At 33.7% G+C, this 24,643-nt stretch overlaps 1 pseudogene; it reads right to left on the bottom strand.

Annotated features, from left to right (window-relative positions):
* Positions 1–572: 572 nt before the first annotated feature.
* On the bottom strand, positions 573–977 carry LOC149554369 (auxin-responsive protein SAUR50 pseudogene; annotated as a pseudogene).
* Between the last annotated feature and the right edge of the window lie 23,666 nt (positions 978–24,643).

Here is a 24,643-nt window from a genome sequence, read left to right as displayed (position 1 = left end):
TATCTTAAATCGCCAATTGGAATCGCTTCACTAGCAATTTTGAACTTTAGTTGAAATGTTAAAAAACTACTAAAACAACTATTGTGGTGGCCTTTATGCAGAGGTAATTACATTTGACATTAGCTCTCAAAGTGGTACCAAGAAAAATATAATAGCCATGCCATACCTCAGGAGGAAATCTTGATGCAATGTGGCAAACACAAAGGACTGAAAGTCTCTAATTTTGAAGGTCGATAGTGAAAAGAAAGAAAAACAATCTTTAACTGATGCCAACTATTTATTTGAAAGACTAAAGGGGGAATAATCTCGGTTTAAGGTCTTTCTACATTCAAAAAATAGTCGAAAAGATCAGCGATTCAAATGATTTTTAATTTTTTTAATACATTTGTACAGGATCGGTAAATGTATTACAATGCCAAGCAGTTGGCTCAACACGAAATCGACAAAAAGTATATACAATTAGTTTACAATTAGATTTACTAAGCATTGGTATAACAAAGTGTTGAAGAATGAATATCAGTATATACAATTAGTATGCAATGAGATTAACTAAGCATTGGAATAAGAGAACATTAACAGAATGTTGAAGAAAGGAAATCAGTGAGTTCATCCAGCTCTGATGAACTCAGGTCCTTCTTTTGCAGCATAGATGTCAGATACTGGAAAGTAGCTTCCTCACAAGGAATGATGAGTCCCATGTGATGATCAAATCCATACTCTTGCTCTGCCTTATCTAGCAATGCCCGGAACACACTATGATTCAAATACTCAGTGGGAATTATAAATCTAGATCGATCACTACCAACATAAACTGCACAGTGCCCCTTTGGGACATCTAATGGGAGTGCACCACATGATCTACCAATAAACTGATCTCCAAAGCTGAAATATCTTCTTCTCTTGAATGGAGAAAGAGAACTCACAACTACCTTATGCGAATTGGCAAACCTATACAGAGATCTGATTATCCTAGCCATTGCAGAATAGTTAAACGAAGGATAACAAATGGAGATTCGAAATAATGCTAACATCCCAGATAACAATGAGAAGGTTTTAGGAGAAAGAATGCTTTGCGGCTAAGATAAAGAATACGTGTGTGTGTGTATAGCAACCAAAAGTCAGAAACCCAAAGGCGATGAAACATGAAAAGAATATTGGAACCAACTTCTAATATTCATCAAATAGTGGCGCAAGACATCCGTAAAGAATTTTGTACATAATGGTAGCAGGGGCATGTGCCTCCTTGTTACGTGTGGGGTCACTTGCAAACAAATGGTCGTTCATTGTCTCTCCACCATAAAACGTAGAGCTTTTACTTAAAATGGAATCAAACACATGACGTGTTTCCTTAGGCCCCGTTTGGTTACGAGAAGAACGGGCGTGGAATAGGGTTTTCAGAGTCAAAATCAGGTTATGGAGGAAAAACATGGCGTTTGGTTCACCAAATGCAGAACCTGGTCTCGGTTTTCGTCTGCCAATTTTGTTTAAAAATTGGAAGAAATAACTTCCAGGAAATAGGTGGAAGTTGAAATGAAAACTAGGTTTTGGGTTTTTATGAATGCGTTTGAATAAATTGTCGGGTCCGCGGAATTCGCCTTAGGTTTATGGAATAACAAATTGGGATGTTGTGTTGTTTTTGGAAGACGAAGGATTTTCATGCTCTGTTGTGCGAAGGCGAGGGTTTCGGGTTTGTTGGGTTTCTTGGGCTGTGGTCGTGGCGTTTGTTGCACTGTGGCCATTTGCTGGATTTGTTGGGTTCCTTGTGGCCGTGGCATTTTCTACTGTTTCTCTGCTTTGAATGGCGGCGACGGTTTTAAACGGTTCTCTTCTCCCACCCACCTTTGCATACTGGATTTTTTTTGGGGGTTTTGTTGTTCATTCAAACGTAATAGTTTGTTGCAGGTCTGGTTAGAAAAATAGCTAAAATATATGCTCAGGAATGAGTTCCAGTATGTTTAACTCTGATTACTTGTATGTATCATAGTTAAAGTTTTAATTTTTTGTACTCATAGCAATGAAATTTACAAGTATATCAATAGTTTTTATCTATACATAGCTGACCTATACATAGTTTATCATGATTCTATTTCTATCTGCTATCTGCTTAGCAATTTAGTCAATATATGTGGTAACTATTTTTTTCAAATCTGTTTTTAAAATAGTCAATATGTGCTCACTAATAAATTCGAGTATAGTGCTGTGAGAGATCAATACCAGTGAAATGAACAATTAAACTTTGTAACAGTTTTTGGCTGTTTGTTTCAAATTTGTTTAGCAAAACAGTCAATATGTGCTCACTAATAAATTCAAGTATAGTGCTGTGAGAGATCAATACCAGTGAAATGAACAACCAAACTTTGTAACAGTTTCTTGCCTGTAATGAGTTCTAGTATACTGCTGTGAGAGATGAATGCAATACCATTAAATAGAGCCAAGTCATAAACTTGTGCTCACTAATAAATTTCAGTATAGTGCTGTGAGAGATCAATACCAGTGAAATTAATAACTAAACTTTCTAAACGTTTCTTACCAGTAATGAGTTCTAGTATACTACTGTGAGAGATGAATGCAATACCATTAAATAGAGCCAAGTCATAAACTATGTATGGATCAACTATGTATAGATCAATGTCAATCATGACTTTTATCTATACATAATCAATATGTGCTCAATCTGTGCTTAATAATGAATTCCAGTATGTGCTCATGTGATTACCTGTATATATCATAGTGCCAATCAAGCAAAACATGGTAATCATGGCTTTTATCTATACATAGTTGACCTATACATAGTTTATTGTGGTTCAAATCTGTTTAGCAAAATAGTCCAATATATGCTGTAACAATTTGTCTAGAATCTGTTTAACAAAATAGTCAATCTATGCTCACTAATGACTTCCAGTATAGTGTTGTGAGAGATCAATACTAGTGAAATGAACAACTAAACTTTGTAACAATTTCTTGCTAGTAATGAGTTCTAGTATACTGTTGTGAGAGATGAATGCAATACCATTAAATAGAGCCAAGTTATAAACTATGTATGGATCAACTATGTATAGATCAATGGCAATCATGGCTTTTATCTATACATAATCAATATGTGCTCAATAATGAATTCCAGCATGTGATCATGTGATTACCTGTATATATTATAGTGCCAATCATAATAGAAAAACATGACAATCATGCTTTTATCTATACATAGTTGACCTATACATAGTTTATCATGGTTCAAATCTGTTTAGTAAAATAGTCCATAGTTTATCATGGTTCAAATCTGTTTAGCAAAATAGTCCAATGAATTCCAGTATAGTGTTGTGAGAGATCAATGCAATACCATTAATCAAAGTGAATCATGCCAATGAAATGAACAACTAAACTATGGATATATCAAGTGTGTATTGATCCATGCAAAATCATTCAACATACTTATGAGGTCATAAACTATGTATAGATAAAAGCTATGATTTCAAACTATGTATAGATCAATGCAGAAAGAAACTCTATTCCCACTGCCAACAATGCTACTTTTCATCTTCTAAAAGACGAGCCTCAGTTTTAGTGGACCCAACGGTTTATTAAAACACATTCATAAAAGCCCAAATTAACGTTATAGTTTGTACATGTATATGTGTACATACATACATGTGTCTGTACATTTATACATGTGCGTGTACGTACATACATGCATACATACATGTGTGTGTATGTACATACATGCATACATGTGTGTGTGTCTACGTACAGACATGCATACACACATACATACATGTGTGTGTACGTATGTAGATGCATACATACATGTGTGTGTGTGTATGTACATGCATGCATACATGTGTGTGTGTGTGTGTACGTACATGCATACATACAAGTGTGTGCAGATACATATACACATACATGTGTGTATACATAGAGACAAATGGAATCAATATTATGCTTTCATTTGTATAGATAGATTACATGGAGTAGAATGACACATTATTGTAATTTGTTCATTATGGGCTTATGATCCTTAGTAGTTGGTACTCCTTGCTGTATTTGAATAAATAATTGACTTCTATATGCAATGAGGCTAGCAAATAATCATGTTGTATCTTGATAGGTGATAGTTGATATCTCATAATTGATAGTGTTTAAATTGTCCACCTTTTAGGTCACTGATGGATCCTATGGAGAGTATAGAGGTCCAAAGAAGCATAGTTAGGAAGACCACATACACCCGCATTCTCACAATTCTTTTTGCTTTTGTTGACATAGCCAAAGTACTGGTATTCCGAGAAGGCAGTCAAATGGGTAAACGAATAAAAAAAGGAAATTCCTTTTGTAGAGACATTATTCATTCAAATGTGGTGGATTGTCATGATCAGATTCGAATGAGTAGGTCAGCCTTCTTTTCTCTAGCTCATATTTTGAGGCTGAAAGGAAGCTTGAGAGATATGATCCACTTGAAGTTAGAGGAATAACTAGTGATGTTCCTCCACACCCTTGGGCACAATCTAAGGAACCACAAGATTTCTCATAACTTTGGGCACTCAGGAGAGATAGTTAGTTGGTACTTCCACAAGGTTTTGATGGTTGTCTTAGCCCTTCATAGAGATTACTTCATACCACCTGGTCCAAGCACTCCTTCCGAAATTAGTGGGAATGATCATTTTGAACCATTCTTCAAGGTAAATCATACATTGTTACAAGTTTATTGTCTAGAATGTTGTCCTTATCTTATTATTACTTGAGCATACATTTGATCAGTGTATCATATCCCACAAGATTGCATTGGAGCCATCGACGGAACCCATATTCTAGTGCGAGTCGATGTCGACATATAGGGTAAATATCATGATAGAAAAGGGAACCTATTGCAAAATGTTATGGGTGTCTGCTCCTTTGATTGTAAGTTTCAGTATTGCCTTGCTGGTTGGGAAGGCTCTGCTACAGATAGCCGTGTTCTAGCCTCCGCTCTATCTAGATCAAATCCACTTGTAGTTCCCCCTGGTAAGCCAAATCACATTTTAATATACTCAAAGTTATGCTAAATAGTTCAAGTATTGACAATATACTTTCTTTATGTAGGAAAATATTATCTCGTGGATGCTGGATATCCAAATGCACCTGGATTTCTCGCTCCTTATCAGTGTACACACTACCACTTGAAAGAGTGGTCAAGAGAAAACCCAATAAACTCTGCACAGGAGTTGTTCAACCATCGACATTCCTCTCTTAGAAATACAATAGAATGTACATTTGGTATTTTGAAGTAGCGTTTTCCAATCTTAAGACATGCAACGTCTTATGATATCATGACACAATCCTATATTGTTTTAGCATGTTGCATACTTCACAATTTCATTACGATAGAGGATGGCCTTCCATTGGAAGAAGCTATTGAAGTGGAAGATGATCGTAATGGGATAGAGGTACCACTGCTTGAGACATATGGGTTGTCTCAAGAGGATAGAAATGAGTGGGCCCAATTTCGAGAAGATATAGCAAATAGGATGTGGGAAGATTATAGATCTTGAGAATTGATGATTTATTAGAAGGCAATGTGCTTTATATGATTAAATTGATGTATGTATATACAACGATGGTGTGTGATTTCGTTATTCTGATATCAGTCCTTGCTACATTCTAATTAAATAAAAAGAACATTAACTTTCAATTTCACATCTACATTATGTACAAAAATTGTTGATCATATCTGCAATACACAATCCAACTTGAAATATAGATTACATTGTTTTAAATGCAAGAAAGCACAATTATTATACATCTTTGCATTGAGAAAGTACAATAACATGCTTCATAATGGGGCTCATGACTATTTACTTGCCATTGATATCACCATTTTGTCTTGCTGGTAGTTTTTTTGATGTTGATGTGTTATCATTAATTATTGCTTAAAATGTGTATCATCTTCAGTTAAATGCTTTCAAGTTTATTAAATGTTAGCTGCATTACATTAGGATGTATTAAAAAATGATATTTAAAGTTTATCATCTTCAATTTTAAATGAAATATAGCAAGGAGTACCAAATGATGAAGATCATAAGCCCACTAGTAAGAAGAGAACAACGAATTCGTTGAAAATCATATTTTTCTGATGTTACTGCTTGTTGCATTCCATTTAAATTTAAAGAGCAATAACTTTCAATTTTAGTCATATGATTACTTTAAATCATAATACATTTACCTATTCAATATGTTAGCCTCATTCCATTATGACGTATTACAAATTGATAGTTAAAGATTTTCACCTTCAAATTTAAATGAAATACAAGGAGTTCAAAATGGCATATACCAAGCTCATGATGAGCATGGACGGATCTGATCATGTGAACCAGATGTGTTCTCCCATTACTTTGAGTGATATAGATGGATCCGTCGCTGTGAGCAACAAATCTTCTTCTTCAAAGAAGAAAATGTGGACAAAATCGATGGAACACAAGTTTCTAGACTTGCTCCTCGAACAAGTCCATCTTAGATGGAAAGGTGAAGGTGGATTTAAAAAAGAGGCGTGGACTGTGATAGAGAGGACATTCAATGCAATGATGAAGTTGAATCTATCACGAGATCATTTTAAGAATAAGCTGAAAACATGGAAAGTAGGATATAAAGTAATGAAGGACTTGAAAAATACAAGTGGGTTAGCTTGGAATGAAGAAACTCAAACTGTGGATGCTAAGGATTCAATGTGGGATGACCTTTTGAAGGTAGGATGATCTTTTTACTCTTTTCATTAAAGAAATTTTCCCTTCTTATTTTAATAATGAAAAACTTACAACCTAATCCATCTATAATGCTTACATGTAGAGGAGAGAATTCAAAAATACAAAAATGTATAAGAGGTCACCTTTCCAATATTTCAATGAGTTGGCTGTAATTGTTGATAATGACATTGCTAAAGGGTTCGCATCTACAATGCCCCTTGATGCTGAAGAAGGGCACCCTATGAACGATGCATTTAACATGCTTAATGAGGATGATACCAATTGTGGTACACCTCTTGATAGCCAACCAGATATTGATGAAGAGTTATATCATTCCAATTAGTTGAGTGCAAGTGCTAGAGGGGCTCCTCCACCATCATCATCAAGGAGGGGAAAGAGGACGAAGATATCTTTGGCTACATCATTGGATGTGATATGCGAAACTATGAAGGAACTGAAAGATGGCCTCGGTAAGCCTCAGATTGTAAAAGTAGATAAATCTAAACATGATAAGATTTTGACTGCTGCATATACTACTCTCAAAGTTGTCCCTGAACTGAGTCGAGCAATTTTCAGGAAAGCACATGATACCTTCATGCTTCAACGTGAAAGAGCCAAAGGGTTCTTGATGATGGATGAGGCGGAGAGAGTGGAGTGGATTGCAATGACATTTGGTACCATTTAGCTATTTCAGCTACTGACTGGATTGCAATGACTTATGCTACATGATTACTCTATTCAATGGTTTTACACTAATCTCTAATAGCACTAAACTAAAACTATATTGATCTCACCTCACTATATTGGAACTCATTATTGAGTACATTTTGACTATTTAATTAGTGATCTCTCACAACACTATATTGGAAGTCATTAGTGAACATATATTTACTATTTTGTTAAACAGATTCTAAACAAACTGTTACAACATGTATTGGACTATTTTGCTAAACATATTTCAACCATGATAAATTATGTATATGTCAACTATGTATAGATAAAAGCCATGATTGTCATTGATCTTTCATGTATCCATACATAGTTTATGGGTTGGATGCGTTTAATGGTATTGCATTGATCTGTACATAGTTTATGACTTCATAAGTATGTTGAATAATTTTGCATGGATCTATACATACTTGATATATCCATAGTTTAGTTGTTCATTTCATTGGCATGATTCACTTTGATTAATGGTATTGCATTGATCTCTCACAGCACTATACTGGAAGTCATTAGTGAGCATATATTTACTATTTTGTTAAACAGATTCTAAACAAACTGTTACAGCATGTATTGGACTGTTTTGCTAAATAGATTTGAACCATGATAAACTATGTATATGTCAACTATGTATAGATAAAAGCCATGATTGTCATTGATCTTCCATGTACCCATACATAGTTTATGAGTTGGCTGCGTTTAAAGGTATTGCATTGATCTGTACATAGTTTATGACATCATAAGTATGTTGAATGATTTTGCATGAATTTATACATATTTGATATATCCATAGTTTAGTTGTTCATTTCATTGGCATGATTCACTTTGATTAATGGTATTGCATTGATCTCTCACAGCACTATACTAGAAGTCATTAGTGAGCATATATTTACTATTTTGTTAAACAGATTCTAAACAAATTGTTACAACATATATTAGATTGTTTTGCTAAACAGATTTGAACCATGATAAACTATGTATAGATAAAAGCATGATTTCCATGTTTTGCTATTATGATTGGCACTATGATATATACAGGTAATCACATGAGTACATACTGGAATTCATTATTGAGCACATATTGACTATTTTGCTAAACAGATTTGACACAAACAACCAGACACTATTACAAAGTTTAGTTGTTCATTTCACTAGAATTGATCTCTCAAAGCGCCATACTAGAATTTGTTAGGGAGCACATATTGACTATTTTGCTAAATAGATTTGAAACAAATAGTTATCACATCTATTGACTATGCTAAGCAGATAGCAAATAGAAATAGAATCATGATAAAATATGTATAGGTCAGCTATGTATAGATAAAAGCTAGTGATATACTTGTAAATTTCATTATTGAACACATATTGATTATGTCTAGATAAAAGCCATGATTGCCATTGATCTATACATAGTTTATGACTTGGCTCTATTTATATGGTATTGCATTCATCGCTCACAACACTATGCTAGAACTCATTACTAGCAAGAAACTGTTACGAAGTTTAGATGTCCATTTCACTGGTATTGATCTATGTCATGTCCCCTTTTCAAATAATTAAAAAACAAAATCTTTGCTAAGGCAGGCAGGCCCAAGAAAGTGAAGTTTCGGAAAAAGGGGGTTAATCTTTGGAAACCGTTGGACTAATAAATGAAAATTATTATTAAAATAAGTTTCATTAACCTCTCTTGGACATGAGTTACAGTTATGCCCTCTTTTAAGGGGTTTGGAGGCATTTTGGGCTCATTCCATAACTTGGTTTTTGCTCATTCTTTGTTATTCTTCAGAGGCTGCCAAACCTGTGGAGAAGGAGACCCAAGAACGGGAGTTTGCAGGTTTCCAGGGAGACCCAAGAACGGGAGTTTGCAGGTTTTTAGGAAGGCTAAGGATGGGAGTTTGAAGCCATTCCATGTGCATGCTCATACAGAGTTTGCCTTTGTGCTGAACACTGTAGATTTGTGAGTTTTCGGGTGTGTTTTTGTATGAGTTTGGTGTTTACAGCTGAGTATTTCATATCAGTTTGGGTTGCTGCTGTATATCATACTTCTAAATGTCAAAATAGAGCTGAATATATATATTGGGACGTGATTAAACTTCTGAGATAGATTACTAGTTTTTTTGTGGTGTTTCCGAGCATATTTTGTGCTATTTCGGGAGCCTGATGAGCATAGTTTTGGTCCTACATTTTCGAGCTGTTGTGTAAAGGCTATATGGATCTAGAAATATCAATTTGTAGGCTGTTATACTGCTGAAATTTCTGTAAAAAATTCTATTTTTAGATTTATTAATAATTTGTGAAGTTGTGAAGCTTTTAGCACTATTTTCAGCATACCCGATTTGGGGTTTCTTGAGAAATTTGGTGGATCTTTGTGATATCAGTTGTTTGATTTTGAAAATCTAATTAGAGGTGTGAAATACCATATCAAATCAGAAAAAGGGACATTTCAGTGGTATCAGAGCCATGATCTTGCCAGCTTGAGGGTTTGTAGAAGTTGCAGGTCAGTTTTGGCAACTACCCAGATCTTGCATGTCAGTTTTGACAACTACCCAGATTTTGCATGTCATAATTTATGGTTGCATGTTTCTTCCAATCGGATGCATGTTAAACTTTATGGTTACATTCTACTTCTAATCATTTTCATGTTAGTTCTTGGTGAATTTGGTGGTTGTAGAAGTTTGCATGTCAGTTTTGACAACTACCCAGATCTTGCATGTCAGTTTTGACAACTACCTAGATCTTGCATGTCATAATTTGGTGGTTGCATGTTGCTTCTAATCAGTTACATGTCCAAATCTATGGTTGCATGCTACTTCTAATCATTTGCATGTTATATCTTGGTGTTTGAAGAAGTTATATCCTATTGGGGTTACACTCTACTTTATCCAAAATGGACAGGTATAGTACAGAGTCTCAGAGGGAATGATCTTGGACAATTGATAGCCAGAGTCAAAATAGTAGAAAGGATGGTTATTTAGACATTCGAGATAAACTTATGAAAATAAGCCATGACATGTCTAAACAGTTGGTAGAGCACCACCGTATAAATGACATGTTATCTGACCTAGCTAAGGTGGATAAGTTGACTAGATTTCTATTTGGTAGATTTTCTCATAGGACAGATGACACAATTCCCAAGAACTTGCATGAGGAGTTTGAGAAACTAGCTGATAGCCAGGTAGAGGTCTCAGATTCTACTCTGCCACAGGAGGTGGTGGGAAAGGATATCACACAGATTGATAGTAACAGTCAACTTGATACTCAAATTGAGACAATTGTTTATAGGTCGTCAAAGGGTGATGCCACAGGTATTCAAGATGGTATAGTTACAACAGGTAGTGACTACAGTGTAGTGGGTTCAGATGATGATTATGAGGATGTTGTTGTGTAGAATGGTGAGATACCTGGTAGAGATGAGCAGACATTGAGCATTCATGACTTTGCTAAGAAAGAGTACCAGGCACAGTTAGATGCTTCATCACATGAGGTTGAGGCTGGTAGTACTTCACATGATTTGTCCAGCCAGCTGAAGGTGAACAAAGATACTATTGTGACTTCATTATCTCATCATGACAGGTATGTGGAGTTAGTTGGTATTGGTCATATTACTCAGGTGAGGAGTTTTCTTGAGTTACCAGTTGATTCTAGTTTACGGATATGGACTCGAGATTGTTATATTGGCATTTGGGATTCAGTTGACTGGAGATCTTTAACACTTTTTGGTAGCAGTGTTTGTTTGGGTGCTATCATGGATTTGATTAGCAGATTACACGATGTTGTCTTTTCTTGTGCCAGTATCTTGTTTGATGTTGGTATTAGTTTTTATACACCAATGTTGGGCTTTGTTCATATATCCAGTCGACCATACTTGCTGGAATGTGTTGATGATATTTCATATTTGGCAGTGTGTATAGATGAGTCCCAGGATCATATTGGCATTGATGACATCCAGGAGGATGCAGTGGGCAGTTTTGAAGACTTAGTTTCCTTGGGTACAGAGGAGTTGGATAGCAATGCTAATGTTTTTGATACTCCGTATGTTGATATGAGCTTTAGATTTGATTCACAGGATATGGATGGTAATACTCTAGAGACTAGTAACTTTGAGGACACTCCTTCAAAAAATGCATCAAAGGAGGTTTGTAGGAGACAGTCAAGCCAGTACCATCATGTGTCTAATCAATTGAGAGTTAGTGACCAAGACATTGCTATCACTTGCCAACATTTTGATGCTGCTCGTCAGTTGTTCGCAGTTTATGGATGGGGTTCTCCTACTAGTGATGAGAAGGGAGGAAGTTATCTTTCCTTGACAGAGATCCACTCTTTATGGGAGGCTATTCGGATTTTGAGACAAAATTATATGCAGTTGGTAGCTGACAGAGATTATCTTATGGAGTGGGGCAGTACAGCATATGATGCATTGTTGGCCAAGGAAGATGAGGTGAGTGAGCTTACTGAGCAGCTTGAGGTGACTTCTGAGATTCTTGAGAGTACACAGTTGGCTCTCAAGGAGTCACAATTTCATTTGGCTAAGGTGACCATGGAGTTAGAGCGACTACAGTCTTTACCTGATTCTATACAGTCACAAGCTGTGGTGTTTGGTGATCTGAGGATGTCCATGGCCGAGATTGTTAGAGACAGTGGAGATGGTGATGCATCCATCCTTGATACTAACATTGGCATATCAAGTTCATTCCCACTAGAGTCAAGTTCAATTGAGTTGGGTGCTGTAGCAGATTTTTGTGGTGTGCCTAACATGGTGGTGACCTCTAGTACTAATGGCACGAAGACTAGAGATGTTGTATCAAAGACCATGTGTGACATTGGTGAGCTAATAGTTGGCATGGTTCCTACTAGTAATACTACTCCCTTCGCAATGTCTTCAAAGGTAGTAGTCAGTTCCAACTTGGTTAATGATCGATTGTAGTTAGTTACATTTGGATTGCAGTCTGAGCCACTGACTAAGATTGGTGCATTCTATCGGCATTAGACTGTGAGGTATGCTCATCTATCTACCTTTGATGACCATGTTGATGAGATGATGATACAGAGATGTACTTTGGTTCCTAGTGCTTATCATCAGTTATGGGATAGTTTGATGCCTCGGGATGAGAGTTGTGATGGGGCATGACATGGTGATAGGTCCTACAATTGATAGGTTGATAATACATGACTTAGAGAAGGAGTTTTGGAGTGATGCTTTAGCAGGTGTTGTTATTGATTCTACTCCTTTGGATATGACATCTCTTGACTTAGCTGGTGATCAGTCACAGTGGGTTGTATCACTTCTTCATGGTGAGCTGTTGATTGAGGTTGGTTTTTTTTATCAACATTATATTGCAGGGTATGTACATCAGTTAGCATTTGATCCTTGTGCTGAGGAGTTGATGGCAGACAAATTTGGTTTGGATTCCATTTCTTACTCTTTATCTTGTAATGTCTTTTCACCATCAGCAGTGTATGGGAGTTATGGTTATGAGATAGTGGCCGATGATTTGCAGAGTTGTGTTGACTGCAGGAGTTGTAGAGTGTGTGGATTCTCCATACTTGGTACAATTTCATTCGAGAGGGTTCACCATTGTTGCAGAGTTGGATTGTACATTCCATATAGGCCAGTGGGATGCGTTGATGGTATTTACTATGTTGGTAGTTTGATTTGTCCACTTTACTTGGGTTCTGATGTTCTAAGAGTTTGTGCCTCATGGGTTTTTGATTGTGGTAGTGGTGATTTCAGAGTTTGGTTGAGCTATAATTGTCAATTTGATTATGGATTCCTCTTGGTCATATTGCAGAGGATATTGCAGGAGTCTGTGTTGATTGGTAGTAGTATAGTTCATGACTACATTTGGGATCCAGGTGGATTGATTGGTTTATTGTTCAGCCATTTCTTGAGGACAAGCAATGATTGGGAGGGGAGGACTTTTCATGTCCCCTTTTCAAATAATTAAAAAAGAAAATCTTTGCTAAGGCAGGCAGGCCCAAGAAAGTGAAGTTTCGAAAAAAGGGGGTTAATCTTTGGAAACTGTTGGACTAATAAATGAAAATTATTATTAAAATAAGTTTCATTAACCTCTCTTGGACATGAGTTATAGTTATGCCCTCTTTTAAGGGGTTTGGAGGCATTTTGGGCTCATTCCAGAACTTGATTTTTGCTCATTCTTTGTTATTCTTCAGAGGTTGCCAAACCTGTGGAGAAGGAGACCCAAGAACGGGAGTTTGCAGGTTTCCAGGGAGACCCAAGAATGGGAGTTTGCAGGTTTCTAGGAAGGCTAAGGATGAGAGTTTGAAGCCATTCCATGTGCATGCTCATACAGAGTTTGCCTTTGTGCTGAACAGTGCAGATTTGTGAGTTTTCGGGTGTGTTTTTGTATGAGTTTGGTGTTTATAGCTGAGTATTTCATATCAGTTTGGGTTGCTGCTGTATATCATACTTTTAAATCTTAAAATAGAGCTGAATATATATATTGGGACGTGATTAAACTTCTGAGATAGATTACTAGTTTTTTTGTGATGTTTCCGGGCATATTTTGTGCTATTTCAGGAGCCCGATGAGCATAGTTTTGGTCCTACATTTTCGAGCTGTTGTGTAAAGGCTATATGGATCTAGAAATGTCAATTTGTAGGCTGTTATGCTGCTGAAAGTTCTGTAAAAATTTTCATTTTTAGATTTATTAATAATTTGTGAAGTTGTGAAGCTTTTAGCACTATTTTCAGCATACCCGATTTGGGGTTTCTTGAGAAATTTGGTGGATCTTTGTGATATCAATTGTTTGATTTTGAAAATCTGATTAGAGGTGTGAAATACCATATCAAATCAGAAAAGGGGACATTTCAATCTATCACAACACTATATTGGAATTCATTAGTGAGCACATATTGACTATTTTGCTGAACAGATTTGAAACAAACAGTATGTATGTACACACATGTATGTATGTACATACATTTGTATGTATGTATGTGCGTATGTATGTACGCATGTATACATACTTGATCTATGCATTGCATTGATCTCTCACAACACTATACTGGAATTCATTACTAAGCACGTTTTTACTATTTTGCTAAGCATGTATGTATGTATGTGTGTATGTATGTACACACATGTATGTACGTATGTATGTATGTATGTGTGTATGTATGTACACACATGCATGTATGTATGTATGTATGTATGTGCGTATGTATGTGCACACATGTATGTATGTATGTATAAAAACTTGATCTATGCATAGTTTAGTCAGCCATTTTATTGACATGATTGGCATTGGTCAATGCGCAGGTTAGTTGTTCATTTCATTAGCATTCACATGATTGGCATGTGAAGTAATTCTAGATGGTTAATTGGCTTTGTGTAATGGTATTGCATTGATCTATCACAACATTATATTGGAAATCATTACTGAGCACATTTTTACTATTTTGCTAAGCATGTATGTATGTATGTGTGTATGTATGTATGTATGTGCATATGTATGTATGTATGTGCGTATGTGCGTACACATGTATGTACGTATGTATGTCTGTGCATATGTATGTACACACATGTATGTATGTATGTATACATACTTGATCTATGCATAGTTTAGTCATTCATTTCATTGACATGATTGGCATTAGTCAATACATAGTTTAGTTGTTCATTTCATTGGCATTCACACGATTGGCATGTGAAATAATTCTAGATGGTTAGTTGGCTTTGTTTAATGGTATTGCATTGATCTTTCACAACATGTAGTTTATGATCTTGTAAACATTTGGTATAGTTGTTCATTGCATTGTTAATTAGAGTTATATTTGAACCATACATACGTGGAATACACAAGGAGTGGCAAATGACAAATGCTCAATTGTAAAACTTGAAAGAATATAGAAATGTGATTTTCTAGATGATTGTATAGTTCATGATTCTATCCTATGTTATATCTATAGTCCTAATTTTCTTGCATATGTTTTTATTTTTGGTCTTTTTGTCCCTATTTGATTTCCTATGTATGTTCTCGTTGACAAGATTATCAAAAGTATTGAGGATTTCTAGTAGATGATTGTATAGTCATGATTCTATCCCATGTTATATGTATATTTCTAATTTGCTTGGATATTTTTTTAATTTCATGTTTTTTTTTTTCACAATTTGGTTTCCTATGTACGTACTTCTTGACAAGATTGTCAACGGTATTGATAAATTGTCTTTCTCTTCTATTTTTTTATTGCTCTTGATTTCCTGATGTTGCAAGACCACATATGCTGATAAAAAATGAGCTATCTGATGATTGTTTACTATGTTTGTAAATGGTCAATATTTCTGATGCCACTCCTTGGTGTATTCCATTAAAAAAAAAATAGGTTTTAATTTTTCAAGCATGTTTAGTTCATATATATAGGATTGACCATCTAACAATACAGACAGTAATGGGAAGATTGAGAAGCATGAGAGGGTTGCTGTCGAATGTGGCGCATAAGGGCATACATTGTGGATTTCTCAGTGTTTTCATATTTAACGGTGTGTCGTCGAATGTGGGGTATAAGGGCATACATTGTGGATTTCTTAGTGTTTTTGTATTTAATGGTGTGTTTTCACACCACCATTCAAATCATGGATATTGTTCTATCAAGTTAGTAAGTTTTCATATTGTTTATGGATATGTGATCTAGTTAGCAAGTTTTCATATTGTAGTAATTATGTGAAATTCATTATCAAAATTTCATAATGTTAAAACATGATTTATATGATTAATGATTTTCATATTTTTTTAAAATTGCATTTAAAATCTATGTAGCCAAAATTCCACATTTTTTAAGAGCAATTATTGACAAAGCATCATTTTTCTTGTTAAAGTTATCATCAAATGTTTAATGTATGTGAATGTAAAATGGTATTTTTTTCCTATATAATATTTCACTTAAAATTTTAGTTGCATATTTTGTTGAATAATTAACTAACTTAATAAATTTATTAAAAGGGAGAGATACATAGAGGGGCAGAGAGTGTTGGATAGGAAGGGGGGAGGGAGGGACAGAGGGAGAGAGAGAGAGAGAGAGAGAGAGAGAGAGAGAGAGAGAGAGGAGCTTGTGTGTTCTTGTATTTGTAGAAAGATGTCTATTGATGTGTGTTTTATGACTCACCAAACAGTAGAACAAAATACCGAAATATCTTATCCTCTCTTGAATATATATCTGTCTATGACCTCATCAAGATCTTCAAATGTCTCCTCCCCAATTGAAAGCATTTTCCAAGTTGAAGATAGCTAGCAAAATCCTTTTGGTCTTTTCCTCCCTCCACAATATCCTTCTGTGCATAAACTCCATTGAAAATGTTTAGTGTTAGAATCAAGTGAGTAGGCCCTTTTAAGCTTGGATGGATAATACTCTCCCCTAGCTCTTTATCTAGTAGGAACTTAATGGTTTCATTCTCTTGTTCACTTCATGAAATGGAATCCTCTTCCACAAAATATGGATCCTTAACCTCCTTATCCTTATCCTATTCACCCTGATAGTTATCATTCTTTAGTGAACTCTCTTTGCAAGTTGACTCAACTAGGTACTTCACTTTTGTCATAGTTTTCACCCAGCAGGTAAGGATGTTGCCTTCTACAATTTTTTCTACAGGATCTATATCTAGATCATTAAATAGGTCCTCTTTCAATATTATTCCTGTCAAGCCTGATTTCATATCACAAATTATACGATGATTTTGGACTTTGCAGGCTGTTGCTTGGACAATTTTTCCCATTGACAGGGTCTCTTCATTTTCTCCAGTCAGCAGATAAAATTCCTCATCCTAGGATGGCTCTTTATATGGCAATCTCAAATCCTTAAATCCATGTAACAATTCACTCTTTATGTCAGCAAGGGTTTCCTGCTTTTTATTGGATGTCTGTTGCTCCACACTTCTAGCATATTCATCAATATCAAGGGCATTTAATAGATCAGGATATTTTTGACATGCTCAATAGCCATTTCTTGTGTTTCCTCATCCATATCATCTATATCATGTCCAGCTTCTTCACACTATATGTCCTTAGCCATTTTCTTGGCAAGTTTATATGACTTTGGATGAATTCTAGTATCATCCAATGGATCCATAACATGGTTTCCAAAAACTACTTGTCCATTCTCTCTAACCCTTAAAAAAACCAATAGCATTTATAAAGAAAAAGTCACTTCATAGCCTCTACAGTTGGTTGCTGTAAACATTACCTGCTCAATAGCTTCATACTTTTCATCTGGAGTAAGGAAATGTTCCAGTGAATGAAGCTTCAATGATAATATTTCTTTGCCAAGACTACATAATGTTGCAACCATGGCCAATAGATTCTGAAGATACCGACCAAGAGCCACAGCATGCCTCACAATCCCTCTCTGTGTCGGCAACTGGTCCTAAGAGATGCAAGAATTCTCATATAGTGTAGGCAATAATTCATCTACATAAACAACATTTATTGTGTCCAATCCTTTTGCGCAATCATGTGGATGAACACAAACATAGGGAGGGATAGAGGGAGGACACAAACACACACATATTTAGCGGCTAAGTCACAAGGTTCAAGTTTGAGTTCGAGTTTGACAATTATGAAGTTTGGATGAACTTGACAATAAATTCAATTTGATGATAAATTTGTCTTACATAATTTTTCAAAAATATATAATAGATATGATCACAATTTCCAACAATGGGACAAAAAATAACTTTGTACAAATGATTGCAAGTATGATTATTTTTTACTTTTCTTTGCTAATAAATAGAATTAAAATAAAAAATAATAATCATTTTATTTATTCTTGACTAACAAAATAAAATTGTGAATATTCAAGAATAAAAAATAATAATAATGTAGTCTAATTATAAATAAATTAAATCATAAATATTAATACTTTACTCATTATAATCCTTGTGTTTCACTAATAAAATAAGATTAAAAAAATTTACATCAAATTCCAATTCCAATTCGAAAATGAACAACCAAACACAAGAAAAAGATATTCCCGGTCATATTCCGTTCCAATTCCCATTTCTAAATTGGCAACCAAACGCTGAATATGGATTTGAAAATTCATCTTTTGTGTCAACCAAACGATCCAAATATCTTCCTAAAATACATAACCAAGTTTTCGAAAACCTAGTTATGAGAGAAATTCATCTTCCCCAACCAAACAGGGCCTTATGGATTTCTTTTCAAAGAGATGCATGGTTGTAGTTGCTCATCAGTACACTATGTATAAGCTTTGTCCGGATTATCTCTTTGAAATGACTGATTGCATGGGCTTGTCCCCACATACAAAGAGCGCCATTCCAAATGTGAGTTATTAACTACTTACACGAAGGAGCTGGAGGCAAACTTAAGGGCCCATTTAGTTATTGGAATACAATTGGAATAGGAATTGAAAATTAGAATTTTTTTTGTGTTCTTTGTTTAGTGGGTCAAATCAGAATTGGGTATAGGAATATGTATGTTCATTTTGGCCCCAAAATGAGCATATGTCCATTCCGAAAAAAACTTATTCTTGGAATAGCTATTCCTATTCCTATTTTGGCTTTTGCATATTTGATTGAAATTTGAAATTCATTGAAACAAATTCATCTGTATGAAAATGGTTAATATCATTTATGCCTTTGGTCCTATAGTTGCATAGTAAAAGATCTTGAATGAAAATAGCAACCAATAGGGTGACAACAAAATCAGTGTACCAAAAATCTGAGAGCAAAGAAAAGAAAAAAGCACAACCAGTATGGCATAATCTCTTGCATCTCTAGCAGTAGTAACAAAAACTCCCACTCCAACCATGCCACTAATCCCCTAGGAAAACCAGATCATACTATTGCAAATTCCTCTACATTTTAGTTTCAATTAAAACTTTTTCTCTTGCAACAGTATCAAAAATATTCAACATTTGAAGTTTTAATTAAAAATTTTCTCGTGCAAGTCAATTTTGATCACAAACAACTCTTAGGCCAAGTCACATATATCATTATGTGACCAATGACTAAGAAAATACAACATTCTAGGAGATCGGGTATTATTTTAATCAGTGTGCTAGTGCACACATTGGTAATCTCAATAAAGCTATTTTTGAATTTCCACCCAAGAAAACCAATTTGCATAATCTCCTAGTTGAATTTTGTTCTGCAGATGTTTACCAATTCCAATTTTTATTTTGCGTAACCAAACAAAGAAAGAAAATTCATATTTTGGAATAACAATTTAAGAACCACAATTCTAGGATAGCAATTCCCAATTGTCAATTCCCATCCTCACAACGAAATAGGCCCTAGTTGAATTGACAAGAGTCGAATATGTGAAATTGTATAACAATTTTTTTTAAGGAATGTCCTTTCACATGATGATCCATTGAGAGGAAAATAATTCCTTTTTTTAATATTATTTAATAATGTAATGTAATGAGGTAAGAGTCTACAATACACTGGTAAATTGTAAGTTTCTTACCAAGGAGGTATAGGGTTCAACTTTACTTAAGATAAAAAATAATAATATTTAATCACAATGGATAATAATAATTAATACTAATTAAAAAAATGTATTGTAGTGATTAAATTTATATTGTTTTATCATGATATTAAACATGTATTCAACATTTAGTAATTTAATTATATAAGGTGATTTCAAAAGAACAAACTAATATAAAAACAAATGCTAACTAGATATTTATAATTACTAGATTTTTAATTCAATTATGTTGGTATTTATAACATCAACATTTTAGATCATACTCTATGATCTATCATTAGAACGAGATTTCAAATACATTAATATATTGACTAAATGTTCATATATAATGGCAATAAATAGTTACCATCTTATTTTCAAAGCATATAAAGGAGATAGTTTACAAAATACTAAGATCATCAAATCTCTAGAGAAATGTTGTATACTAATTTGATAATGAACCATATTGTTGGACTACCGAGTACAACACTAAAAGTTGAAATGACATGTTCAAATGTCAACTATATCTAAATTTTTTTATCACACTTTTCCATAAAACATAGCTCCCAAAATTAAAAATCAATTAAATAATTCCTATTCCACTAAAATTATAAAGAATTTATATTTTTGTGGTTTGGACTTCTAAATTCACTCTATATTATAAGCATATCTTGAAAATCATGTTTTTTAGATTCTTCCTTTTTCTAGATAAATTCTTACCCCCTTGTTTTTATTCACCCCTAAATCATAGAGCTAACTACCTCTAATTTTCTAGTGAGCATTTGTCCCCTTCTTTTCTTTAAACTTTTTACTCTTCTTATTGGGGTTATGTAGCTTGTGGGAAGAATTTTCTAGATGATAGTATCATAGATATTCCCATCCCTCATCCTTAAAAAATGCATGATTACCCTCAATTAGTTTTGGAAATCTCTTACCTAGGGAAAATAAGAATAGAAAACATTTGGCCTTCTTTACATATCTTTCTTTCTCATTTGAACTTCAATAAATTACTCCATGGAATACATGTTTGAATGGAATTATCTATGATTCATTACAATGTGTAATACTCTCCTTTCATTTGATGATCCATTGATGGAAGAATCACCTTTATAAATTATTGAATAATGCAATGCAATGATTTAATTTATAAACATTTATCTTGCTATTAGACATTTATTTAACATTCAACAATTGATTTATATAATAGTAATTTAAAATTATAGGATTAATCAAAGAAATTGTTAGCTTGGTATTTTTTGTGACTAGCTTTTAGATTCAACTGTATTTGTATTTTTAGCATTAACATTTTGGCGCACACTTCGTAACACACCATTAGGATGAATGATGGTTAGAAATCAAAAAAAAAAAAAAAGAACCAACTCTAAACTTTCCTTTTGACACTTAACACATGTTTCAAATTTATTGACACATTGACCTAAATCTTCATATAGGATGACAACAAATAGATCTTGGTTAATTCTCAAAACATTTAAAGGAAATAGCTTACAAAATACTAAGATCATCAAATCTTTAGATAAACTTATTTACTAATTTGATAATGAACTCTATCATTGGATTGTTTGGCCTAATTATACAAGTTGAGATGAAAATTTCAAATGTCAACTATATCTATATATTTTTATTGTATCTTTCTCATAAAATATTTTGTGCCCTTAAAGCTCTTGAAATAAAAAAAGAATTAGATAATTCCCCTTCCATATGAATTATCAAGAATTTATTTTTTGTGTGTTGGGTTACCTAATGCACTCTATTTTATAAGCATATTTCAAATACCATTTTATTTGGATTCATAATTTTTTCTATCATAATAACTCAAATAACATTTAGATCCTCCTTTCTTTTATTCACCCTTGAAATATGAAACTAACTACTTGGGCCCCTTCTTTTCTTTGAACCTTTACTTTTCTTCTTGGGGGTATGTAGCTTGTTAGAAGATTTTTGTAGAACATATTGTCTTATTTATTTCTCATCTGTCAAACTTGAGAAAAACATGTTTCCCATCAATACATTCTAGAAATCCCTTACCTAAGAAAAATGAGCACAAAAAATATATTTGATGTTCTTTACTTATCTTGTGAGCACAAAAAATATATTTGATGTTCTTTACTTATCTTGCTTTTTTATTTGGAATTCAATAAGTTTGAATGCAATTATCTTTGATTCATCATGATGTACAAGACCCATGTTGAAAAATTCCCCCTATTTTAATAGGTATGTATTTGTTGTGCCTCATTGTTATCAAAATGGTTTTGTGCATTCTTTAAATAATAAAATCAATGTCCCATCTTGATCCAAAATGTGTATTTTTCTTCTTGAGTCATCATAACATTTTTGTTAACATATTCAAATCTTATATAATAATAAAAATTCTATTTTTATTTATTTATTTAGATTTACTGTTTCTACCAAATATTTCTCAACCCATGGACTACTACTAATTTGATTGAATATTCATAAATATAATTTATATTTCATATCATTTAATATCAAATTATGATGTTAAGGGCCCCAACCTATTAGATCTAAAGTGAATATAGATTATAATAAGTTCCAAAAATAAAATAAAACAACAAATATTGGAGGTAACAAGTTAAGATAAGTAGAATGAAGAAAATATTGATTTAGATAAATAATGTTTACAAAAATTATAGAAATGTCTAATGAAGATCATATGCAAAACTAAGGTGAGCACCCAAAACATAATTTGCAACTTATGGGTCAAAGTGTATTGATCTCTTATCATTATAAAAATACTTATCCAAGAAGTTACATATGATTTGGGGGAGGGGATGGACATAGTAAAAGAAAAGTTGAATAAGTGAGTTGCCAAATATAGAAGAAGAACAATACAACCTAGAATGAAGGAATATAGAAAAAAAGATAAAATTAGGTTAGTCCTTAACAAAGTACTAAAATAAATTAGATCATTAAAAACAAAATTAACTCCTATAAGGGAATCCTTAACAAAAATATACAATGAGCTTGTAGATGCTTAGTTCAAGGTTGTAGTAAAGGGGAGCAGAGGAGCAAGTAATCGTGTTGTAGATGTGCTCAAGGATTCTTGTGTGGATGGAGGAATATATTTTGAACTTGTAGAGAGTGGTGTTCATAACTATGGAATTATTGGGTGAATTTGTGGAAGAATGTAATTTTGATAAAGGTTTAGGTCTCTATAATCACATGCAAAAAATGATCCAAAGTGTTTTTGAACAATAATTTGTAAAGTCCTACATATTTTCTTTAGGACTAATTTGAGATTAATAATATAAATGTAAGATGTATCATTTTTTGTAGCATTATAATAGAATTCCAAATAAAATATTGTTGAATATGTAATCAACAATCACTACATTTCTAAAATTTATCCCATAGATCTAATTAGGAATTGAAAATATAATTGTAGAAAAGAATTGAGCAAGCAAAACAGAGCTTTGAGAAAATTCTTCATATTCCATGAATGAAAAATTGAATCTTGCATTACATAAAAATTGCTTGCATTACAATAAGCATTAAGCATGATTTTATCCAAATTAAGCTACCCTAAATAAATTATGCAAGATATGTGCATCATAATCACTAATGAAATCTTTGCGAAAATCACCATCAATTCTCTCACTTTATTGGTGTGATGAAAACAACGTTGGAAGATACATGCAAACTTGTTGTTATTATTCATGCAAACTAGCAGCACCACCCCACCCTTTAATTCCAATTTAAGAGAAAACAAAAATGAAGAAAGGAGGAAAGAGGAAAAAGAAATAAAACAAGTGGGAATAAATCTCCTCCTCAAAATCTACATTGATGGAATGAAAAGTCTAAATAAAATGAGAAAATTGTGGATATCTATTGAATAGTACCCATCATAGTCTTGAATGAAGAAGCTTTTTTGAAACCAAGGAAAAGACTAGGATCAATCTTCATGAGTGTCCCCAATGACACTACTTGAAGAATGAAAATATGGATAAGAAAGGGGAAAAAAAAATTCAAACAAAGATATAGAAGATAATAACTTGCATAGCTTCCCCAAACAATGAATATATGGAAAAAAAGAAGAAGAAGGAAAAACATCTATCTCTCAAGGATGCATATGACACATAAATATGTACCAGTGACTCTAATGACACTACACAACCATACAAGAATAAATTGATGATTAAAACTAAATGTGTCAATCTTATATGAATGTTATCAACTATGGAAGCAAAGGAAGCATTCACATCAATAGACATGACATATCCACACTCACAAAACTGTCACTTAAGAAGAAATGAAGATGAGTTCCATGCAGTAAAAGCATGGCCTTAGATAGTCTATGATGAAGAAGTCTTAGGGGCTGAAATTTCATGATGTTGCATAGCCTTTTCCAAGGCCTCTAGTTTCATCAAAAATCTAATGACTACATCACCCTCCTTATGACAAAAACCGCAAGGCTCATCCAACTTCTTCTTTGTCTTTGGTTGTTGGTTAGATTTTGAATTTCTCTTCTCACTTGCATGCACAAAAGGAACATGAGCTTTAGAACTTTTCAAAGTACCCAGATTTATGATTTTATCTAGGTCATGTATCAAAGACTTGATGATTGCATCAAGGGTGGGCATCTTCCAATGCTTCCCTATTGTAAGCCTGATTGTGTAGAAAGTAGAGACAAACACAACATATTGCACAACTAATTTTGAGAAAATAGAAAGGATTAATTTTCTTTCTTCATTGGATTTATCAATACCACATTCTTCTAGTTGGAGCAATAAA

This window comes from Cupressus sempervirens, chromosome 5, assembly GCF_028749045.1.
Source record: "Cupressus sempervirens isolate cs-2001-9-10 chromosome 5, ASM2874904v1, whole genome shotgun sequence".
Taxonomy (NCBI): domain Eukaryota; kingdom Viridiplantae; phylum Streptophyta; class Pinopsida; order Cupressales; family Cupressaceae; genus Cupressus; species Cupressus sempervirens.
This window is presented reverse-complemented; position numbering and strand designations above follow the sequence as displayed.